This window comes from Rhinatrema bivittatum, chromosome 2, assembly GCF_901001135.1.
Source record: "Rhinatrema bivittatum chromosome 2, aRhiBiv1.1, whole genome shotgun sequence".
NCBI classification, from domain to species: domain Eukaryota; kingdom Metazoa; phylum Chordata; class Amphibia; order Gymnophiona; family Rhinatrematidae; genus Rhinatrema; species Rhinatrema bivittatum.
This window is the reverse complement of record NC_042616.1, coordinates 70,235,094-70,249,170: the sequence shown is the minus strand read 5'-3', so window position 1 is coordinate 70,249,170 and position 14,077 is coordinate 70,235,094. Positions and strand designations below refer to the sequence as shown.

General features: G+C 42.0%; 1 protein-coding gene across 11 annotated transcripts in view; it reads left to right on the top strand.

Moving 5' to 3' along the window:
• OBSCN (obscurin, cytoskeletal calmodulin and titin-interacting RhoGEF) overlaps positions 1-14,077 on the top strand; it is a 745,212-nt gene that overhangs the window by 169,908 nt on the left and 561,227 nt on the right. The gene's annotated exons all lie outside the window — the stretch shown is intronic.

Below are 14,077 nucleotides of genomic sequence, written 5' to 3'. Positions count from 1 at the left end.
AAACCATGGGATAAGCGCAGATAAGTCCTACTTGCAGGGGAAATAGAGGTAAAATGCTAGAGATTAAGCAGGATGTGCAGTATTACAACAGGAAAGGAAAATGGGCAGACTAGATGTCTTTGGGTTCTGTCTTTTGTTGTATTCTATATTTCTATATTAAAAAGAGCTATCAGGATAGAGAAGAATAGATGGAATCCCAAGATGTTAAACTCAAAAGACTTGAATTAGCATCAGTCCATCTTCGGGAACCAATTAGAACACAAAGAGCTATAGCTCGGCCAAGAGGGACCGACAGTGAAAAACAAAGGCAGAAACAGAAGCCCTAAGACACAATATCTGATGTGAGAGTTAACACACAATCATTATACACTGTACATGTGCACACAAACAATCAAACAATGGAAAAGATATATATATAATAAAAAAGATACTCACAGATTATTGGAGATTGATGTACATACTTACAAAAATGGATCCATCATACTCAGACCACCAGGGCAGCTCGAAAACTTCTTTAAGCCTCGTCTCTGGGCTCAGTGTCCTCCGGGTATTACTGCTCCAGCAATGCTCCTCCAGATCACTTAAGTCTGGGTACTCTTTCTTCGGACTTAAAACCAAATTAGATGTCCGAGAACTTAGTGTGGAATTGGACCCTGTCCACCAGAATCCAATGCAACACTACAGAAAATGACAATAGCCTCAGCTATTGCTAAGTCCCTTCGTGCAGTCGCCAAAAATGTATAAATTACCTCTCTCTGTAAAAGGCGCTTCTCTGCAGATATTGGACACAAAGATATCACAAAGAATTTAGTAAAAGCAAATATAAATGTATTATTGAATATCCTTGGGAGACACAGACAGCCAGACCTTCAACACAGGGAAAGCACTACAGCCTGTCTCTCTCAGTATCTTGTAAGAGCTGTATTTTATAGGTTTAAACCATACAGAGAATGCCTGTGACGATGATCACTTACTCAGTGTGACTTAATGAAATAGAATAAACTACTTTAACCTGAAACTCTCCACCCACATTAAGGCCCCTTTGTTTCTAGCCTTGCTTTTGCCAGATGTGTGAAGCTTCTTCTGAGATTCTTTGTTCTGTCAATAGATCAATCATTTCCTCCCCATGGGGCAGTGGGAAACTTCTGATTTCAGTTGGGCCTCTTCAGTTGGAGACGGTATATCCTGAGCATATGTCCTGAGCCATTTGCCATCTGTAACCTCATGACCTTTTAACATAGGCTTTGCAGAGCCTAAATGTATTCCAGATGTCTTCCAAAGTCTTGAATCTGAGGTCAGTTAAAGGTTTTTTTCTATGGCCAAACTTGCAAGCAGGCCACAGACAATGAAGGATTCTGGGAGCTGAGTGAGCAATAGTCTTAGCATTAGTCTCCATATTAGACTGCCCATATATCAAGTATCTTTTATCTTTTTCCTACTTTGTATTTTAGCAAGGATATCCTTCATTATTTCTATGTCCTTTCTGTTGTTGGCTATTTTGTATTCATTGGAGATGTTCAGGTAGTTACTAGCTTGGCAATTGGGTAGAAAAGTGCCATTCACTCAAGAGCTGTAGGTGATCTAGTAAACAAGGGCATCCCACACCAGAAGTGCATCCAAAATAGCTGCTGTGATTATACACCAACCCTATTTAAAGCAGGCTCTAAATTACCTCTGTACCCAACCAGACCTCACCAACATGCAACTGTCCTTTGAAGAGCCCATGCTATCCAAGGAAGAAAAGGAACATTATGGGTGACTGTATCTGTATTATGGTCTCCCAGGACACTTTTGAAATGCCTGCCAAAGTAGGCCCTAGAATCAAAATAGTCTCCAAGAGGTAAACATGAACCTCTGGTCTTAATAAAGGAAACAGGTAGGGAGATATCTAGCCCTCAGAGTTTTAATACAGCCTTGTGGGCATGTCTCTTATATGTCAGTATTCCAGCACAGCTCTTCTGGAGAGACAGTGGACTCCTTGCTTTAGGCTTGATTGACTCTGGAGGCTCTATTTGTTTCCTGAGCTCACATTCATTTAGCAACACCAGGTCCCCATACATCAGAAGAGATCAGGCATCCTTTTAGGGACCATCGATGGCTCCCTCTTGTCATTAGGGCCAATGACTACTGAGACTGAAGTTAATGTGTTGACTTCAATATATAACTACCAGGAGGTAATTTGATTCGATATCATTAAAACAACACATGTCCTGGTCCTCTTAAGCCTACTGTAACTGGAGCGACATGAACCGCATATCTTTTGGAAGATCTGTCAGGTAATGTTTCCATCAACCTGCTGCCAGCAGAACTGCAAGCTTAACAAAGAGGTGCAAGAGGCAGGGTCTGAAATGGGAGTCTGGGCAATCAGTGTTGTCTGGCACTTGAAGATGGGATTGGATTGCTGCCTGAAAAGTATATGGTATACCAGGAAGTATTTGATAAAAGGGAAGCTGACACTCTTCCCCCATATAGGCCATTGACTGTTCATTTGCTAAATTCCTTTTGATAGAATAAAGTCTTGGTCAGAGCCCGACCTGAAGGCTCTTCATGCCTTACTTAAAAGAAAACCTATAGAAAGGATACATTTAACTGACAGCAGGGTATCCCTGGCCTTGCATCAACCACTCAGACCTTAGCACCATAATCATCAGTAACCGCTACCCCCATCCCTTCATTAATAAACTTTTAGAACACCTCAAGGCAGCCCAAACTTTACTAAATTTAGTTTGAGGGGAATATATAATCATATTCTTATTAGAGAAGGAAATGAGTAGAAGATGGCCTTTCAAACCAATATGGCCATTTCAAGTATCTGGCAAAAATGCCATTTGGAATAAAAAATTCCACTGCAAATTTTCAAAATCTGGTGAATGAGATATTTTGTGACATGCTGGATCAGAGTGCAGTTGTATATCTGAATGACTTCCTGACATTTTCAGAAGACCCAGGGCTGGTGCAAGCATATTTGGCACCCTAAGCAAACCTTTGGTAATTCACAACCCCCCAATTTAACTACTGGTGGCAGTAACTCCAGCACAGTGCTCTCTTCTTTGATGGTATTGGCTCTGGTACAGCACTCTATTGGACCTCACACTGGTAGGATTTTGCTGCCCTCAAAATCTTGGCACTCTAGGCAACCACCTAGTTTGCCGAATGGAAGCACTGACTCTGAGAAGACCCAGCGGAACATCATCAGCAGGTCTGCCAGGTCTTGGGTCACCTCTGGAGGCATAAATTTTATGCCGGGCTTGAGAAATGTGAGTTTGATGAACAGTCTGTGGAATTCCTGGCACACACAATCTCTCCTGAAGGAATACTTATGGAGCCTTTTAAGACTGATGCAGTTGACATATGGCCTGACCTAGAAAACATCAAGGAAGTTGAACACTTCCTGGAATTTGCACATTTATATTGGCACTTCATCCTGGGTTTCTCTATTTATTTTTTTATTTTTTATTTAAAAGTGTTTGTATACCGTCTTTACAAACAGTGTTTAATCAAAACGGTTTACATAACTAAATAAAAAAAAACAAATGTAAATAAAGATTTAAATTTAAAAGAATATAAAGATTATCAAATTATAAAAGCTCAAAATTACAAAAATATATAATAAAAATAAAAATCTAAAACAATGAATAGTTTACATAAAAAAATAAATCAATATATAATAATGTTGTGCCCTGTGTGATGGAGAAGTAGTTATGTTATTTAGTGTGTGATATATGGAAAGCAGATTGAAATAAATGTGTTTTTAGGGATTTTTTGAAGTGTTTGGAGTTGGATATGGATCTTAAAGAGTCTGGTAATGCGTTCCATAAGATTGGTCCAATGACAGAGAATGATCTTTTTCTGGTGATGTCAAGACGGGCCTGTCGTGGTGATGGGATGTCTAAGAGGTTTTTGTCCAGTGATCTTAGATGTCTGGTGGGTTTGTAAATCCAGAGAATGGAACATAAGGTAATTGAATTAGGAGTGTAGATGAGAGAATGTATAATGGACAGGATCTTGAATTGTATTCTGTATTTAATTGGTAACCAATGTAATGATTGAAGTATCGGAGTGATGTGATTTTTTATGGAAGAGTTTGTTAAGATACGTGCTGCTGCATTTTGGATCAGTTGAAGTGAGTGAAGTGTGTTATCTGGGAGACCTATATAAAGAGAATTATAGTAGTCAAGCCCCGAAAAGATGAGTGATTGAAGTATAGTCCAAAAATCGTGAAAGAAAAGTAGAGGACGAAGCCATTTCAAGAGTTGAAGCTTATAAAATGAATTTCTGGTAATTATGGATATGTGTTGTTTTAATGAAAGATCTGAATTAATGGTTATACCTAAATTGTCCATCCTGCTGACAGAGTTTGTCAGGAAAGGGGGTTCCCTTTAGATGAGCTCCTCAGCAGCAGCTAGCTTTTGCTCATTAGAATAATGTCTTCATGAATGCCCCGGTCCTGATATACCCTGACCTTTAGCAACCATTCATTGTGGAGGCTGATGCATCCAGAATAGCCCTCAGAGTCAGATTATCTCAGTAGAAGGGGGGGGGGGGGGAGGTCTAAAAACCTTCTCCATCCATGTACCTTTTACTTGTGAAAGCTTACTGCCACAGAGGAGAACTATCTTATCTACGACAAAGAACTTCTGGCTATAAAGACAGCCTTTGAGGAATGACACCATCTTCAGGAAGGGGAGCACCATCAAGTCCAGGTTTTCACAGGTGATAAAAATGTAGAATTTTTCAAAACCAAATGCAACATTAATTAAAGGAAAACCCAGATCCCTTTTCTTTTCCAGGTTTGATTTCATATTAACATACTTACCAAGCTCAAGGAAAAGCAAGGCGGATTCCCTCTCCCGGAGAGGAGTAGAATAACTCCCAGAACCAGAAGCCTGTGTGACAATTCTATGACCAGAAAAGTTTGTCTTAGGAACTAGGAAACCAAATTTAATGGAAGTAATACAAACCAACCTGCATCAGGACAAGTTTGCACAGACTCAGCTTCAAGAATTGAAAAGAGGGGAAATCAACATGGAACAGAGCCAGCAGGATGCACTCCTTTTCAGAAAGGGTCAATTTTAAATGTCAAAGTGTGCTCCATGTCTGAAGGTCCTCCAGAGCTGCCACATTTCCCCATTTGCAAATCATCCCATTAGCCACAAGACCAAGAAACTAATTGCTCAAGAGTTCTGGTGGCCAGGATGGAGTCGAGATACAATGGAGCAGTGTTTCTCAACCTTTTATATGCTAGGATCCAGCATAGCTCCCGTTCTTATATTCTATAGTTCAGTTTCAGCACTGTTGAGCTGAGGGTAGGAGGGGCATTGAAAATTAAAGAGCAGAGGGTGGTGGATATACTCCCCCCCCAGCTCACTCTTTAATCTCATGCAACTGGTCTATAAATTGTTTTCTAAAAAATAGTTGTTGTTATAAAAAAAATAGTCCTCCCTTTATCCTCCCTTCTCCAACCCAACCAATAGTACTGTCCTCAGAAAAGAAAAATAATCCCTACTCTTTCCCTTCCAATCAGCCATCAGTTTATCATTGAAAAAAATATCTTCCTCTCTTTCCCTCCTGACTGCCATCCAGCAATACTACTACAATTAATACCCCGTGCCCAATGGTCTTATTTTCCCAGTTGGGGCTGGTTCCAAGGCTCAATCTCCGGGAGGTGAGCAGCTGCAGCTGAATGTTAATGAGTTGCATGAATGAGTTGGCACGAGACCGTGTGGCATCTGATCCGCTTTCAGGCCTCGTGGTGGCCCATTCCCCCTCCTGGCTTCTGTACGGGAGGTGGAGCTTGAAAGCAGAGCAGATATTGACTCGGGCTTACCCTGGCACATTAACATTCAGCTGTAACTGCTTTCTTCCCAGAGATCTGGTCTCAAGACCAACCCCAACTGGAAGAAAATGGTCTGCAAGGCAGTGCAGAGGGTGGGGCTTAGGAAGAGTAGCTGCTAATTTGGATGCAAGGTAGAGTGTAGTGTGTGTAGCTGCAGAGCGGGTCTTGCTTTCTCCTCTTCCTCTAGTAATTGCCATCACTTTGTAGACCAGTGATGGTCTGTGGACCATATTCCACTGCAATGGAATATGTCATGTCCTGTGAGTTACGTGTACATAACAAGGTGACACTTCATCATGGACCATTGCAAGGAAAGATCACAGTTTGGTGGTAGTGGTGGATAGCCACTGCCTATCTTCCCTATTCCTGTGAAACAGAAGATCTACTGCCCCAGAAAGCAGTCTTTCTGTATGGGTTGCCATCCCATATTACCCCTGACTGAGATTTACAGTTTGCAGCATGCTTTTGGTGAGAGGTAATCAAACTCTGCTTCTCACACACACACACTGACTTATACAGAGTCCTCGCCACTGATACCCCCACAATTACTCCAGAACCCTCCTTCTAGCCAGCCACACCCACCCCAGCTAGACATACAAACATACCCACACACCCCTATTCACTCACACAATCTCCAGCCTGCCTCAGTCCTCAGTACCAAACCCATCGACCCCCTCACACCATCCCAGCAACCTCCAGCCCTTCATATACACACACAGCCTCTAGACCCCCCAGCCACACATACCTAGACCACCATTGCCAAAGATGGGACAAGGGTAGGTAGTGCTGGGTTGGGCTGGATGGGGGATTAGAATATTCCAAGAACAGGCTGAGGAGAGGGGAAGGAAGTGCTGAAAACAGGACAAGAAGTGGAAGAGAGTGCTGCATATCTTGTCTGTGACAGGCCCGTGACTGGGCCTACACACTTCCGATGTCCTGCTCCCGGCCCTGGTCCATCCTCGCTCATGGCTCCTGAGCCTCTGCTGTCTCCTCGGCCGTTCCCAACTCCTCCTTGGTAACAGGTCTCCACGCTTATCGTGTGCTCATTGCTTGTACCTGATCCTGACTTCGTTCCTATTTCCTGATCCTGACTTCGTTCCTGGTGCCTGATCCTGACTCCGTTCCTGGTTCCTGTTCCTGATCCGTACCTGGTCCCTTCCTTGTCTGCTCGGACTGACCTCTGGTTTTGACCCTTGCTATGTCTGGACCATGATCAGGATTGACCTCTGGCTTTGACCCTTGCTACATCTGGACCACGCTCAGGATTGACTTCTGGCTTTGATTCTTGCTACGTCTGGACCATGCTCAGGATTGACCTCTGGCTTTGGCCCTTGCTACATCTGGACCACGCTCATGACTGACCTCTGGCTTTGACTCTTGCTACATCTGGACCATGGTCAGGACTGACCTCTGGCTTTGACCCTTGCTACATCTGGACTATGCTCAGGACTGACCTCTGGCTTTGACCCTTGCTATGTCTGGACCATGCTCAGGACTGACCTTTGTCTTGATACTTGCTCCGTTGACTTTGTACCCTTGCCTTGCTCAGCTGCCTGCCCTGACACCAGCCTGTACTTGAGTACACCTTCGGTATCTCCCTGGACTTGGCCTTCTCAGGCTCCGGCCTTCTGCTACCTGGGCCCCACCTGTTTCCTCTCTGTTCCTTTTGGCGTCTGGGTCTCTGGTTCCCTGCCTTTTCCGGACCTGCCTCGGTCCCTTGATACCTCTGCTAGTATCTGGCTACCGTCCACCTCATCTACTGGGAGTCATCACACAGAGGCCCGCCTAAGATCAGCCGGCCCCAGCACCCAAGGGCTCAACCTGCGGGGAACGAGGGCTAGTATTGGCAAAGCTCCAGTCGGCCTCTGTCTCCTACTCAGCTCCACCTCCCGATGGTGGGGACTCGTGGGGCTTGCCCTATGGGTAGCTTCAACCCACCTCGGGCCAAGGGTCCACCTCCGGCGCAACAGAGAGTGCTAGGAGTTGGACTAGGGAGGACAGTGAATTGGGGCCTCCAAGAATTTCAATGGGTTTATGCTACCTGTTGGGAACCATGAGGACAGGATTCAAGAATCACTGTTCTAGGCTTCTCACTGTATATCATTTTTGCCAGATATGAAGTTCTGCATTGCATTTCTTGTATCTTTTGGGCTATTTCTTTAACAATGTTAATGAAATGTTACATTTTTGTGGCCACAGCATGCAAATCTGTAACACCTGATGTTTGTTCACAGCCTTGATACAGCATCAAAGAGAAACAGCAGAGGCTCAGGCTCAATTCATCATGCAAGGACTCAGCAGGAAGGGGCAGTCTTCTCTAATTGTGTCTCTTTGCTGTCGCAACTTGGTTGTCAACAAATGGTGGTTTTCAAATGCCCATTTGATGAACATTGAGAGTATTTCATTAATAAAGAGGCATAGAAGTTTTGCTAGCTCAAAAACCAGAGTGAAATACTGCTCAAGGGTGGGTGCTGCTAAAATTCAGAAGATAAGTGGCAGCTTTGAAGGTGCTTTAGCAGCCCGAGTATCAGGTCCGCCTCCCTCATCACTTCTTCAGTCTCTTCTCTCCGCTCTGGGAGATTGAAGAGTTGATGTTGGGTGCAGATCTTATATTGGGAGTACTTGAGTACCCACAGTACCCATGGAGCTGGCACCTATAATTCAGAGTTGTGCTCTTTCAAAAGGAGAACGTAATCTTTAAATTATAATTTGAGGAATATGAATGAGCAGACTAGATAGACTGCATGGTCTTTTTCTGCCATCATGTTTCTCAGTTTCTCTGGCCTCATACACTGAGCTGCCCTTAAATCCTCTGCAGAGTCTATCACAGCACTGCTGTGGGTACCTGAGGCTCCCCAGTGGACGTTATTTATTATTATTATTATTTATTTATTTATTTATTATTTTTATATACCGATGTTCCTGTAAAGAATACATATCGCACCGGTTTACAAGGAACTGAACAGTCGCCTCCAGGGTGGAAATACATTAAAACAGTCGCCTCAAGGCAGAATACATTAACACAAGTATACAGGAAAACTAATAAAGAGAATAATGCCACTGTATAGCTCCATGGTGTGACCTTGAGTATTGCGTGCAGTTCTGTCACTGCATCTCAAAAAAGGACAGAGAAGGGTGACTAAAATGATAAACAGAATGGAATGATTCCTCTATAAGGAAAGGCTAAAGAGATTAGGGTTCCTCAGATTCAAGAAGAAGCTGAGGGGAGATATGATAGAGGTCTATAAAATAATGAGTGGAGTGGAAAAGGTAAATGTAAATCAATTGTTTACTCTTTCAAAAAGTACAAAGACTAAGGGGCATGCAATGAAGTTACTAGTTCATACATTTAAGACAAATAGGAGAAATATTTTTTTTTTTACTCAACACCTAATTAAACTCTGTCATTCATTGCCAGCAGATGCGGTGAAAGCTGTTAGTGCAGCTGGGTTAAAAATGATTTGGACAAGTTCCTGGAAGAAAAGTCTATAAACCATTAAGATGGACTTGGGGAAATGTGATAATGTTGGGCCAAGGTAAAAGACATATTACTAGTGGCAATGGATCAGAATTTAGGGCCTGGCCACATTCGTACGGTATAATTATTTATTATGAATGTTTTCTTTTTGTAAACTGCTTTGATTTACTCAATTAAATGGCATATTAAATCAATAAATTAACTAGCATATTAAGAAGTCTTTTTCTCAAACCTGTTTCTCATAGCTCTTCATACCTTTTGTTACTTTAGGGTACAGGCTGTACACTGATGACATTCAATTTTTCTTTCCTGTAACATCTTCATGGCCCGATACCCTAGCTTTGTTTTCCAGCTGTTTATCCATGATGAGAGATTGGATGTCTGGCAACAGACTTGCACTCAATATATGGAAAACCAAAGTAATTGTTCTCTGTAGATTTGGCAGTGAGGATACTCCCTCCCTCTTTTCAATATGAAGAGTGTGTAACTCCCAATTCAGCACAAGTAAAGAACTTTGGGGTGGTATTAGAATCAGTTTTATCTCTGATATGCAAATAAAAATTGTGGAGTATCTCAAGCCCTATTTGAGCCAAGGATTTTTTGAACTGTGTTGCAAGTGTTAGTTTTAACAAGCCCAGATTATTGCAACTCAATTTATATTGGACTACCAGCTATTACTCTTCGTTCTTTATGAGTTGTGCAAAATGTGACTGTTGAGCGTACTGACTGGCATTAGACTTAAGAGATCATGTCACTCCAGTCCTGCAATCCCTCCATTGGTTACCAATAGCATGGAGAATGTTTTAAAATAACTATGCTGATTCATAAATCCTTGTGTAATGAGGCTTCAAAGTATATTTGTATGATCTTGAGAATTTAGACCCCCATCCCACTTCCAGACACAAAGATCCACTGGATGCATTTTATTAGATGTGCCCTCCCCACAATTGGCGCATCTTTCTGAATCCTGTGCAAGAATCTTTGCTGTAGCTGGACCTTTACTCTGAAATTCTCTTCCAGAGAATTTACATGCTATAGTTTATACTCAGACTTTAAAAAAAAAAAAAAAAAAAAAAAAAAAACCCAGCAAAAATCTTTCTTTTTTTAAAAAGGCATTTAACTAATAAATGTCTGAGTGTCCAGACCTTAGTCTAGGCTGTTTGAATTCAGTCTTGTTATATAAAACAGAGAGAATGTTTTTCCTGGTGGTTAAGTACTGTGTTTTGATTCTTATGCTTAGGGACTTTTGTCTGTAGTGTTCATTTTCATGAATTCTTATTATGAATGTTTTGAACTATACTTTTGTTAATTAATAGATAAAAATAGTGTACATTGCTAGCAGCTCTCCAACTGACAGAAAGGAGCAGGGCCAAAGCATTCAAAATGCATTAAAGATAGGAAACTGGTCGATTCAACACAAGTTTGAGACGGGGAACATTTCGATTACTGTTTTGTTTTGGAGGTTTTTGGTTTTTGGTTTAGCATAGGCTCATTATCATTTTAGCATGCACAAAACATTTTAGCAGGCTGCTAGTCGTGCGACTGTCCCTATTGCTCATATGGTCATTCAGATCCCAGATCCGAGTGGCAAGCAACTGGCACAGGAAAAAAAAGGGTGGAGCATTACTGCTCAAAAATGTTTAGCCTGTGCTAGTTCAACCATTTGACTTGCATGAAGTTATATGCTCAGCAGGAATGAAAGGAAAGCAGGAAAAAAAAAAAAAGAACAGTTAAAATCACTGACGACCTGAAGTTTAAACCAATGGGAAATCCAGCAGCAGGTCAGGTAATTTTCTATAAAAGCTCCTTTTCCACAGAGTAACCGGTTTTGAACGCAAGACTCTAGAGAGGATAAATGTGCCATTTCTCTAAGAGCCCTGGATATAATCAAAGAAGGCAGGCTGTTGTCGGTTTCCCCCCAGGGCTAAAGTTTATTGAAATGTAAATTAAAAGGACTGGGAACCGGTGTTTCGTTCCTTTCCTTCCTGTGGCTCTGTCGGACGGGCCACGCTAGCTGCTGCTGCTGGATTCCTGTCCGACATGAGGTACTCCGGGTCCCAGAGCTTTTAAGGGCTTCTAATCCTGGAAGGCAGGCTGACATCACCCTACTTCTCATCTGCCGATGTTTCGTACGAGCCTCTCATTTCCTCCGCGTTTTTCCTGGCCACCAATGACTGCAATAATCTTGTGTTTATTTTCTTTTTTTTTACTCTTACTTGTTTTTTGGCTTCAGTCCTAGCCGGCTAGCCATCCCTATTCATGTAAGTGTAGAGCAGCGATAAAAAAAAAAAAAAAAGTCCCAGATTGTATCCTACTGTGTGTCCATTTGAATTTAGAGCTGAAGAGGGCGTCAGTACTGCTCTTTGCTTCAACTGCCAAATCCACAATACAGCAGCCTCTATCCGAAAGAAGAGCTTCAAATCCTGACAGGGCACAGTTCAATTACTCCCAAGTCGTCCACAGCAGGGTTCCAGAAAAGAGAACCTTAATCAGTACAGATAATATTTATTAATTCAGAGCAGGGCAGGAACTCTGTTCAAGCTGAGCAGTGATCATATGCCAGTCGTGGGCTCACTAAAAGTGAACGGAATTACCCTATCCACAAATTGGAATTTTTAGCCCTTAAATGGGCAGTTTGTGAAAAATTTCATGATTATCTATATGGTGCAGAGTTTAAAGTAGTGATAGATAATAACCCTCTGACGTACGTCCTGACGACTGCTAAACTGGATGCCACAGGTCATCGATGGTTAGCATCCCTCTCCCTGTACAACTTTGACATCGGATACAAATCTGGTAAAGCCAATATAGATGCTGACGGGTTGTCTAGGAGACCACATGATCCTGAAGAAGATGATGAAGAATTTTTGAAATATGAGGAGAGGGTTGCCAAGATGCTATCTCGTGTGAAGACAGATCAAGAAGGAATGGACACTCTATCTAAGGTAATATGTAAGGCGGCATTCCAGAAGCATGATGTCTCTATTTTGACACATATTTCAGAAGATTCGGGAGACTACGACACTCCCATTACACCTCATTCTACTTCCAAGTTTGAGTGCAGCCCTGTTCAAGCTGAGCAGTGATCTGTTTGCACATGCTCAGACAATCCAATTTTGAATCTCCTTTCCCCCCCCCCCAGCTCTTAAAGAGACAGCACTCTATTGTCAGTCTTTTCATGTCACAATGATGATTCAACATTTCTCTGCCCTAGTTCCTAGAGGTATGTTACATGGTCCCCTCCTAAAACCTGACGTCCCCGGCAGGTATTTATGTCCACAGCTTATATATTAACTCTGTTTGTTTGCTCAATATCTCTTGCATCATACTACTTAGTTGCTGCATGGATATACACGCCTCTAATGGATTCCTTGAATATGACTGTCTCAATATGTTGTGGCTGTGCAACCCCTTGGGCAATTGCACTTCAAAGTCATCGAATCTACTATGCAGTCTCCTTGGTCTCTGCGATCTTTGAGGGTAACGGTAGAAGTCCTATTTTAGTCATTGATTCATCAAGAGTTTTCTTCTTCCCCAAGGAGGATGCATGCTGTTCTTCATTGACTGAGCTGTTCAAATTGCATGAATTGTTATGATTTACTGGTATACTAACTTCCACAGGATCCTCTTCCCATGACTCTGGATGAAACTCCTCCGCATTAGGATTTAATGTTCCATTTGACTGAATTTCACCAGTAATTGGACACTCATCCAGTTCAGCTGGATCTGAACTTCCGCTCTCCATAATAGAGCCATCCATACTATCCTCAGCGTCCTCCTTCTGCTTTTTCCTCAATTGCTTGAATATTGATTTTATGACTGTCAGCTATATATGCTAATTCTTCTTGAAGTCGATCTGTCATATCTAAAAGTATGTCACTCACTAGTGGGTCAGTGCATGCTTCAGGGGACATCGACTCAACATTCTGTTCTGATACTGTCTCATCTAAGACAGGTAAAATTATCCACTGACTGTCCAGTTCCCCTTTTAAGCTCATTCTTTCTAAAATAATTATAGAAAGCGGTTCTTCAAACTCACACAAAACTTGATCAGATGACTCAGCTCTTAAACGTTTCAATTTTGTAACTACACCCGCTGGGCTTAATGCATCTTCTACACTTGCTAAAGATATTTCAGGATTTACAGAACTCAGAATAACAGATCTATCAGGAATACAATCATAGTACTTGCAATACTCCATTTTGTATGAGAAAGAAACAAAGAGAATACTGTGCTCACTTCACTAATGATGCTGGGTCGCTCAGTAGCAGGTCAGACAGAGAGAAGAAAAAAAAAAACACTGCCCCACGTTGATGCGTTACCGGGGCTTTAAACATTTTTGGGCCTGGAATAAGGATGCTCTTCATGCAGACCAAGGCATAAAATGAAATTTTATTCTAAATGTCATTTCTTTCTTCTGAGTGTAACTAGCGCTACATTTTATGACACGCCTTGTAGACACCTTTTTAACTCAGGTGATTTTTTTTTAGTTTCCTGCATTGAGATACCACCCTTATATGATTATAAAGCTTATTGCTAAGACTGTCTGTTTTAATGGTGATAACTACTGATTTGACAAATGTCGCAGACCATCTGTTTACCTTTATTCAAGCTTCAGCTAGGGTCTGAAAACAAAAGTGGTATCTGGGGGTGATCATATCTGATGATCTCAAGTTGGCCAAACAGGTGGATAAGGCAACGTCTAAAGCTAGCAAGATTTTTGGGTGTATAGGGAAAGGATTGGTCTGTAGAAAAAAGGAGG